Source organism: Sorghum bicolor, chromosome 3 (assembly GCF_000003195.3).
Source record: "Sorghum bicolor cultivar BTx623 chromosome 3, Sorghum_bicolor_NCBIv3, whole genome shotgun sequence".
Lineage (NCBI taxonomy): Eukaryota > Viridiplantae > Streptophyta > Magnoliopsida > Poales > Poaceae > Sorghum > Sorghum bicolor.
The window spans coordinates 48,676,558-48,687,701 of record NC_012872.2 but is presented as its reverse complement, the minus strand read 5'-3'; the positions used below and the strand labels follow the sequence as shown (position 1 = coordinate 48,687,701).

General features: G+C 41.2%; 1 long non-coding RNA gene across 1 annotated transcript; it reads left to right on the top strand.

Moving 5' to 3' along the window:
• On the top strand, positions 233 to 974 carry LOC110434173. Its single transcript, XR_002451648.1, has 2 exons — positions 233 to 569; positions 663 to 974. It is a non-coding gene; the product is annotated as an uncharacterized LOC110434173 (long non-coding RNA).

Genomic DNA, 11,144 nt, shown 5'->3' with positions numbered 1-11,144 from the left:
GCTAGGAATCCTAGGTCGAATGGTCACTTTGCCGAGTGTAATTTCCCCGGCACTCGGCAAAGTGACCAGAACCGACCTATTTATTTAATTTTCACATTTTCTCGTGATAAACAAAATATATCACATATATTTCACATTCTTCAAAGATATCTCATATTTGTCACATAAATCTCACATCCATCACATAAATATCATGCACATCACATAAATGTCACATTTAAACAAATCTATTTGTCACATAAATCTCACATCCGTCACATAAATATCATGCACATCACATAAATGTCACATTTAAACAAATCCATAAGTACAAATCCACAAGTTCATTACAAGTCCATCTAAATAAATCCACAAGTCCATCACAAGTCCAAATAAGTAACACAAGTGCATCGTATGAGAACTGCGACTGTGTTGTACCATGACACTGCGACTGTGGTGTACCAACCAAACAAATACATGCAAAGAGAACTACCCGGCTCCCCAAGGTCCCCACTGCGACTGTGGTGTACCATGACCTGGAATATTCGAACCGGCGGATGGAGGCTGCACAAAAGAGATATAGTATTATGGTTCGATCTTAAATCCATTTGGCTACATATAATATTATGGTTTAATCCTAAGCAATTAGCAACAAACTTAGACACTCATACTCATACTTACAGGAGTACCGCGCGCGGAAGGTGGAGGTGGAGGTGGATGAATAGCGAATAGCGAAGGTGGCGCAGCTAAACCCGTATGTTGCCCAAGAAATTGCATGTACTGTAGAATCTCCGCCATCTGCTGTTGTTGTCGATGCTGCTCCTCCACACGCTGGACCTCCATAGCCTCTATCCTCTGTCGATCGGCCTCCCGCTGGGCCTCTAAAGCCTGGACCTGGGCCTACAACATTACCATAATATTTGAATAATGAGAAGCGAAGATATGTAAATATCAAGAAACAACTAATAAAATAGAAATCACCTGAAGTGAAACAATCCGCTGCTGTGGAGTCTTTGGCCGTGGGCGTATGGGAATGCTTGTATCCGTGCTCCGTGCTCGGATCTGGGAGAGAGAGGGAGTAGAGGTCGCATCGATGATGCCATCGCCAAGATAGTACCGCCCATGCTTCTTTCCTCCTCCAATCCTCATGACAACCTCTGCATCTAAGTCCTGGGAGCTCGGGTTGTAGTCATTTCCATGGATAGACCTTGCTGTTGATGTGTACTCACTGATGTGGTCATAGGCAGTCGGGTTTGTATACGCCTCAGGTGGGTCGTCCGGGTTGTAGGAGACACCGGACGTCGCCTTGCCCTTGTGAGCCATAGCATATGCCATGAACGTAGTGCACTCCTGGCCCACATGTGCCGCTGACTGCAAGGACCAACAAATTAGTAGAATTCAAGAAAAATTGAGCGTTAAAATAGAGAAATGATTTTGCGTACCCATGCTTGTCCGTATGTGGCGAGGCTGCGACTGCCTTGATGGTGTGTTATACCTAGCATAAGCAATCGCCGCTCCCGAGCAGCGTTGTGCGCTTCAGCCCACTCAGGGCCGCACCACCTGTCCACCATCATCTTCCAACACTCGGGATACGCGGCGCACCACCAAGGACACATCTGCAGGTCATCAAGTATTTGACATATGAGAGAAACAAATTAATACTAACAAATTAAAAAGATATTTATGTACCTGTATGTACTGCTCTCGGGTCAACGTCATGCTTCTTGCTTGTGGCTTCTTCACATCCTCACCAAGGATCGACCTGTGGTAAGTGACGATGGCCTGGACGCGTACCTCATAATGAATGTCGACAACAAGCTTCTTGCATGCTTTGGTAAGCACTGCCTCCGCCCGAACCTCAAATCCCTCCTCGCATTTGAAATAAAGCTGCATACAAGCACAATGTGGACAATTCATTATTTAATGAATGTGATGTAGTACCAATGTGGTGCAATCAATTCTTACCCAAAAGTCTCGCTTGACCCGCATCGCTTTGTTGGTAGCCTCCACATCGGGAAAGGAGGCGTAGTGGTCAAAGGTATAGGCCGGCTCCCTCTTGCTGGCGTGCTGAACCAGGCCAGGGAAGTGGGTCTTACACAGAAGACCTAGGATGCCATTGACATGGCGTGCAAGACCACCACCTGACACAACAGTCCAGTTCCTGCATAAGTGATTAAGAACACATATTAGATTGTACTTACTCATAAGTCCAGTTCCTCTAGTATTGATGACAATATATAAAGTTACTTACTTTTGCCCTTCAGGACGCACCACCGGGCGTCGATGAACAGGTGGCGTAGGTAGGAGGCTAGCGGGACCTCGCAAGTAGAGACCCGACGAAGTAGAAGAAGCAGAACCAGTTCCCCCGCAGTCCCCCTCCTCCTCCTCATCCTCCACCTCGTCCCCACACCCCACCTCCTCCTCCTGACGACCCTGCTCATTCTCAACCACGTCCGTGTCCCTATCCCCATCCGCGTCCCCGTAGGCAGCCACCTCCTCCTCGTCATCGTCCACCACCGGCGTGGGAGGACGAGCCTGCTTCCTGCCCCCCTCCTCCTCCTCGTGTCTGACGGCTCCTCTTCTGGACCTGGTGTAGGACGTGTCCTCTGGTAAAGCGAGAACACGTTTCTCTGACGGTTGTTGGGTATTCTTAACATCATTACCAAAAGTAGACTAAGTTCTCTAAATCTAGTAACGGTGCCAAAAATGCCAAACCTATCCCTCACACCACTTAAGCCAAGTTGTCATCCCCAGCATGATATAAGAGACGCGGTATTGAAATATGCAATTGCTCTTCTAAATAAATAATGAATGGATCTGCAAGCGCACAGATTAATACCGATACAGCATTTTAACCGAGAAGTATTCCAGGTATCGTTATTTATATTTTTACCACTGGGAAGGGATTAGCAATCATCACTATTGATTACAGAATAGAATATGAGATTGAGCATCTATCATTGCATGTATAATTGAGAACATTTATCTAACTCTTCATACAGGGATAAGTGTCACATAAAAGATATATGAAATAATAATAGTGACAAGGATAACTAATCTGATCTAGCCACATAATAAATATGATAAGCACCTCAATTAGATACTCTAGAAAGTCATTAGCATGGTATTAGAACGAACTACAAGAATATTTCCTAAGTTATTCTCAACTATATAGTCTAGCATATCATAGTTAGTGCAAGCATACTTAGCAATCATTGCGAGACAAGACTACGCCCATGCATAGTGATATTAGCAAGGTAAATGAGAAACATAGCAATCACTCCCCTGTAATAATGTTGCTCTGCCAGCCCAATACACGAGAGGGGGACTATATAAGAATCAATGAAGCTGTCACTATCACGAACCACCCCACGATCTGGCATATTGGGTACAATCGCAGATAAATACGGTATAAGCACCACGCCTACACAATATCTGTCATTTACCCATGGATCCGATGGATAAACGCTATACGATCCTAACCATGTATATAGATCGAATCTAACTAAGCCAAGTACATAACTATGATAAACTAAGAACAATATAATCTTGAATATAAGCAAATAGAGCAAAGTCATAAGCAATATATTGAAGTAGAACAAAGTCATATTCATAATATTGAAGAACAAAGATAATTAGAAAGTAATTAGAAGCACAATTAGAGAATTACCAAGAATCCTCTTGACAGATCCGGAAACCAATCGAAGATTGACTCCTTCTAGTTCTAATCCTATGTAGCTATGCTAATCTAGATATCTAATTGATGTTGTGGCTCTAATCTTGATCAGGGGCTTCTTCTCCCTTGAGGAACAATGAATTAGGGTTGAGAGGCTCTCCCCTCTAGGGGCCAGGGGGTCTGGTTTTATAGTCCCTCCAAGTGAATATGGGCCATTGGATCAAACCGACATAGATTGTATGGTTTAGATTCATCCTTTAGGTCGGTGGAGATCTTCCACGAAGCAGAGTCCTGATTGGACTCCTAGAGGGGGCGGGCGCCCAGGGCAGGAGGGCGGGCGCCCTGCCTCTGGCCCCGTTTTGCCTCCGCTTCGGTCTCGTGGCTTCTGGAGTCTTCTAGATGTAAGATAATTGCGCGGCACGTTAATATCTCTATGTAATCCCGACGTGTGGGCCTTTCTTCCGTATTTCCTGATAACCCCCTGCAGAAATAGACAAACACCAAAACTCGTGGAATTCTGTCAGATAAAACCCTAAGTTTGGATCTTGATTTCATTTAGATCCTTTTCTTTATTTATTTGATAATTAAATTTGATACTTAAGGACCGTCAACAAACTCCCCCAAGCTTACCTCTTGCTCGTCCCTAAGCAAGGATAGACTCAGCTATGGATCATAAGTTGTTATAATATTTTTTAAAAATTGACGGTACACATGCTTTTTTTAAATAAGATCTTATCTCTGAGTTAGAGTAAACTGTCAAGACTTAAAACTTACATACTTTACCTTCACCATGGGACTTGTAACCGTCACTTCTGTCTTGAGTGGTTAAAAGATAGAACAGTCTAGCCAAGTGCCATGTCTCTTATTCTTGATCAGCTATAGCTCTGGGGTTTTTTGCAGATTTTCAAATAAAACTCAGAAATTCCTTGTATGACTCTCTCAGATCTCTCTTTTGTGGTATTTCTAGATCCTTACCAAGGCAGTGATGGTATATGCCTTCTCTCAAGATATGTGGTATTTGTGGTACAAAGCATAATGACATTGTCTTCTCTCTCATCCTACTCTAATAAGGCTTTTATATCTGGAGCTCATAGGTGGAAGATAAAGTATACATACTTACAAGACATTTATTGCATAGTCAAACCATGGATCCAAAGTAACAAGTCAATAAGTTTAATCAAGATGTGCATGTGTGGCGAATGAATGGTGTATGGTGATGATGGTGATAACAATGGCAGAAACAATGGTGGTGGAAGTCTAATTCTACTTTTGCTCTTTGAGGGGATACATACCTTTCTTGCTTTTTGAATAGTGAGGAGAATGAGATGCTCTATATTCTTTTCTTTTCTCTCAAGTGGGTATCTTGTACCCCTAATTCTACTGTCGGACACTTGTCCATGTCTCACTTTTTCTTTCCTTCGAGGTTCCGAGCACTTGCTCCTTTTTATTTCCTCATATTATTATTTTTTTTCTCTCTTTTTTTTAGAGCACTCATCTCTTGAGATAATATAGCAAGTGGTAGTAACAAGATAACTTGAGCATTTATTTCACAAGGGAAAACAAAAATATTTTTGGTTATTCTCTCCCGAATTAGGAGTAGAATATTTTTGGGTGATTCTGGAGATGGAAATGGATGGATATATGTGGATGGTACTTCCGGAGTAGAAGTAGCATATATGAGTGAACGTGCAAGTGAAATCTTGATTTAACCACATGACAAGCTCCTAAGGGTCTACACAGCTTGACCACACTCAATGCTCATAAGCAGTAAATATTAAATGTGTGGCTCAAAGTCTAGCAAGCATGTATATATGGCTGTGGTAGGAATTTAAACTCTCATCATACAGGAACTCATCATGCAATATTTTAAAGATTTTCAAAGATAAAATTCTCCAGAATTCTAGCATCTCTAGAAACAGATAAACAGCAGCTCAACCTTTCCATATCGTATCCGTTAACAACTTAGACTTCAGATCAAGTTTTCATCCCACAATTTAGGTCTAGAGCAAGCTTTAAATTATAACAGTTATGTCTAAACTTGAGAGAGAACTTAAAATGTGCAAATTAGGCAGAGCAACTATTCATCATATCCATGCTTAAGTTTAGCATAGCCACTTTATTTATTTATTAAACACACTAAGCAAAAGACATATATATATATATATATATATATATATATATAAGCACAAACTCTTTATTTGGTTTTCCATAGTTTATGTGTATTTATATTCTAAAATAATATAAGTACAAAGATAGATAGAAATACTTATCGAGATAAAATGGGGGTGCTCTCCCCCAAGCTGAATTTTGACGTAATTTCCCTCGATGTAGCTAGCAGGTGGCAGAGGTGTATTTGAAAGTCAGCAGCAATCTGACAGCGATTAGAATGTCCTCCGTCTGCCAGTCTTCTTGATTCTTAAATTCTGTGGAGTTCAAATAGACAACAAAGCTTGTGGAACTGGTTAAGTGTTAGCATAAATATCTAGCCTTTATCATGTTGAGACTCCTTAATAAATATTACTCCCTGTTTTTATATTTTTATTTTTATAGAGCAGAAAAATAATTATTTTATTTTTATGCCACCACAGTGAATGTACTTATGGGTTTTATGCCACTCGTCTACTCACATGGGGCTTACTGTTTTTCACATTTTTATTTTCTTTTATTTTTAAGATAGTATGAACATGATTAACTAAGTAAACTATTTAAAATAATTGAAAGGGAAAGGATAACTACCAAGTTACCTCTTGGCAAGGCGTTCGGTGTTTTTTAAGTCCTCCGAACGGGACTCTCCATTTTCTTAATGGTCCTGAGGTTCGTTGGGAGGCGAAGTCGGTACTTCCGGCAGCGCCTCCTCTTCATGTATAGTTATCTTCATTTTCCATACCTGACTCGGTGCTTCAGTCTCCTCTAGATAATTCTGTTTAAACTCAACGTCTTCTGATCTTATCACTTCTCCTTCGTAGTCTGCCCATCCGTCCATGATGATCTGCCTCCTCTGGTTGCGGTTGCGTCGCTTTCTTACCTGCTTAGATTCTTCAACGATATAGTTAGGGTCAGTAAAATAACGGCGTACCTTCTCTGAGGAGAAGTGCATATGGACTTCTCCGGTTCCAATGTAGATAATTGCTTTAACGGTGCTGAGAAACGGTCTTCCAAGGATGATGGGTGGATCATACTCGTCTTCTCCCATGTCAATAACTTGAAAGTCTGTGTAGACAAATTGATCGTCTATTTTGACTGGGACATCAGATACTATTCCTTTGACTTCTCGAAATGTCTGATCTGCCATCTGGAGTTGAATGTATGTTGGTCTTAGTGGCATGGTTCCGAACAAGAGCCGATAGGTGACTGCGGCCATTATGTTGACGCCCGATCCGGTGTCACAAGTTGCCTTGTAGAAGTTGTATCCATTTATGGAGCAGTAGATGCTTGGCATTCCTGGGTCGTTCTTCTTGGTCAAAAGCGGTGACTTAAGTTGGTGATCTTGGCCTCCATGAACTACAGTGACCATCTTAGCTGACTCGGTCCACACTTGCTTGTTCCTGTTCCTCCTGTTGGTCCTCTTCCTTGATTTACGTCTGGATTGATCTGGAATTTGTGTAGTCTTGTTCTTGAAGAAAAATGTCTCCTTCCTCCCTTTGACGTAGAAACTGATCTTGGCAGCACTGGCGTAGATGATAGCTCCTGTGGTGTTTAAGAATGGCCTCCCTAAGATGATAGGTGCTCTCTCATCATTTCCGGTCTCTACCACTATGAAGTCTGCTGGGGCATATAAGGTACCAACTCGGACGCAAAGGTTCTTCACTATTCCTTTTGGAAAAGTTATCGTCTGATCTGCAAACTGCAAACACATGGTTATTTCTAATAAAGGATATGTAAAGAATTTTTCATAGAGTACCCTGGGTATAATGTTGACGCTAGAGCCAAAGTCGCAGAGTGCTTCTGGAATGTCCACCATGCCGATAGAGATCGGGATGACGGGGCGTCCTGGATCGCCTCTCTTGACCGGCAGAAGGTCAGTAGAGAATTCATTGACGGGGTTACTCCAATTACCTGCATCAAACATGTCTTCAAGATTTGCAGATTCTAATCCTTCCGGTTGTGATGGTATACCGAGGTTATTAGTAGGAACAGCAGCAGCTATTTGATTTAACTGTGATTCAATCATTTTATTAAAGCTAATTTGATTCTTGATGGCAGTAGAGAAATTATCCATTCTATTATTTATATTTTCTAGCATTTTATCATTAGATGCCAATTTCTTAGATAGGTTATCCATTAGCTTTCCTTGATTAGACACTAACTCTCTCAAAGGTGGAAAATTACTATTATTGTTGTAAGAATTGTTACCTTGATAATTACCTGAGTAGTTAGGCCTCTGTTGATTCCAACCTTGATTTTGTTGAGGACGATTGTAGTAGTAGTAGTTGTTGTTGTTGATGTAGTTCACATCCTTAAGTATCTCAGGGCAGTGATTGCCTGAGTGTCCAGTGTCTCCACACTCCTCACAAGTCATGTGAGAGTCGTAGATGTGCATAACTTCTTTCTTGTCTCCAGCTCTATCGTCAAGCTTCTTCATGAGCAGGTCTAGCTTTGCAGACAGCATGTCTACCTCCTTCAGCTGATGCATACCTCCACCTCTCTTGCGTGTCTGGGTCCTCTCTTCATTCCAGCTTTGATTGGACGCCATCTTCTCCACAAGAGCTGTGGCTTGTGATATAGTAAGTGATAAGAATGCTCCTCCAGCTGCAGCATCCATGGTTTCTCAGGCACTGTTGCCGAGCCCATGATAAAATGTCTGCATCAATAGCCAACTCTCCATTCTATGATGGGGACATTCTAGGATGTAGTCTTGAAAGCGCTCCCATGCTTCTGGAACGGATTCATCATTTTGTTGCTGAAAACTGGTAATCTTCCCACGGAGAGCATTGGTCTTGCCCATGGGAAAGAACTTTGCCAGGAAGTTTGTTGAGCAGAGTGCCCACGTAGTATTCTTCTCCTTTGTAGCATAGAACCACTGCTTCGCTCTTCCTAATAGTGAGAATGGGAAGAGGCGAAGTAGTATAGCATCTTTTGAAACTCCTGATATGGTGAATGTGTTGCAAATCTCCAGGAAGTGTTGTAAATGAGCACTAGCATCTTCGTGTGCCTTCCCACAGAACTGGTTGGATTGCACCATGTTGATAAGTCCAGGCTTGAGCTCAAAGTTGTCGTCGATCTCTGCAGTAGGTCCAGTGTGGATGTTGTCCGTAGTGGGAGCTGAGAACTCGCGGATTGATTTGTTCGCCATGGCCTCAAACTCTGAAGACAAGTTCCGGTGATCTTCTTGATTGGATGAAGCTTCTTGCTGAAGTGTTGATGATCTCTTCTTGAGCTTTGCTCTCGTCTTCTTGAATAATGCTTCGGGATTGTCAACAAAATTTCCTGGAAGATGTCTTCTATTCATACATTCCCCTGCATAAGATAAAATAGAAAAATATCGGGGTAAAACTGTATGAGAGAATAGATAAGCTCAATCATATTAGTGATGCGAATGATAACTCAAAATCTTTTATTCTATTCCTGATTAGTAATCAACCTTCCCCGGCAACGGCGCCAAAAATGCTTGTTGGGTATTCTTAACATCATTACCAAAAGTAGACTAAGTTCTCTAAATCTAGTAACGGTGCCAAAAATGCCAAACCTATCCCTCACACCACTTAAGCCAAGTTGTCATCCCCAGCATGATATAAGAGACGCAGTATTGAAATATGCAATTGCTCTTCTAAATAAATAATGAATGGGATCTGCAAGCGCACAGATTAATACTGATGCAGCATTTTAACCGGGAAGTATTCCAGGTATCGTTATTTATATTTTTACCACTGGGAAGGGATTAGCAATCATCACTATTGATTACAGAATAGAATATGAGATTGAGCATCTATCATTGCATGTATAATTGAGAACATTTATCTAACTCTTCATACAGGGATAAGTGTCACATAAAAGATATATGAAATAATAATAGTGACAAGGATAACTAATCTGATCTAGCCACATAATAAATATGATAAGCACCTCAATTAGATACTCTAGAAAGTCATTAGCATGGTATTAGAACGAACTACAAGAATATTCCCTAAGTTATTCTCAACTATATAGTCTAGGATATCATAGTTAGTGCAAGCATACTTAGCAATCATTGCGAGACAAGACTACGCCCATGCATAGTGATATTAGCAAGGTAAATGAGAAACATAGCAATCACTCCCCTGTAATAATGTTGCTCTGCCAGCCCAATACACGAGAGGGGGACTATATAAGAATCAATAAAGCTGTCACTATCACGAACCACCCCACGATCTGGCATATTGGGTACAATCACAAATAAATACGGTATAAGCACCACGCCTACACAATATCTATCATTTACCCATGGATCCGATGGATAAACACTATACGATCCTAACCATGTATATAGATCGAATCTAACTAAGCCAAGTACATAACTATGATAAACTAAGAACAATATAATCTTGAATATAAGCAAATAGAGCAAAGTCATAAGCAATATATTGAAGTAGAACAAAGTCATATTCATAATATTGAAGAACAAAGATAATTAGAAAGTAATTAGAAGCACAATTAGAGAATTACCAAGAATCCTCTTGACAGATCCGGAAACCAATCGAAGATTGACTCCTTCTAGTTCTAATCCTATGTAGCTATGCTAATCTAGATATCTAATTGATGTGGTGGCTCTAATCTTGATCAGGGGCTTCTTCTCCCTCGAGGAACAATGAATTAGGGTTGAGAGGCTCTCCCCTCTAGGGGCCAGGGGGTCTGGTTTTATAGTCCCTCCAAGTGAATATGGGCCATTGGATCAAACCGACATAGATTGTATGGTTTAGATTCATCCTTTAGGTCGGTGGAGATCTTCCACGAAGCAGAGTCCTGATTGGACTCCTAGAGGGGGCGGGCGCCTAGGGCAGGAGGGCGGGCGCCCTGCCTCTGGCCCCGTTTCGCCTCCGCTTCGGTCTCGTGGCTTCTGGAGTCTTTTAGATGTAAGATAATTGCGCGGCACGTTAATATCTCTATGTAATCCCGACGTGTGGGCCTTTCTTCCGTATTTCCTGATAACCCCCTGCAGAAATAGACAAACACCAAAACTCGTGGAATTCTGTCAGATAAAACCCTAAGTTTGGATCTTGATTTCATTTAGATCCTTTTCTTTATTTATTTGATAATTAAATTTGATACTTAAGGACCGTCAACAACGGTTACCCACCATCTTTGTTCAACCACCTGCAATTGGAAAGAAAAAACAAGAGGTAATTAGAAATTAAAAATGATAAGCAAGAAGTAATTAAAAATGCAAGATAAATAAAGCATAATTAGAAAAGAACATTGTATTACATGTACTAGAAATAATCTTCATGATCAGGATTTGCTGGATCATAAGTCTCATCATCACTATCAACCATGTCGAAATAAACAACACTAT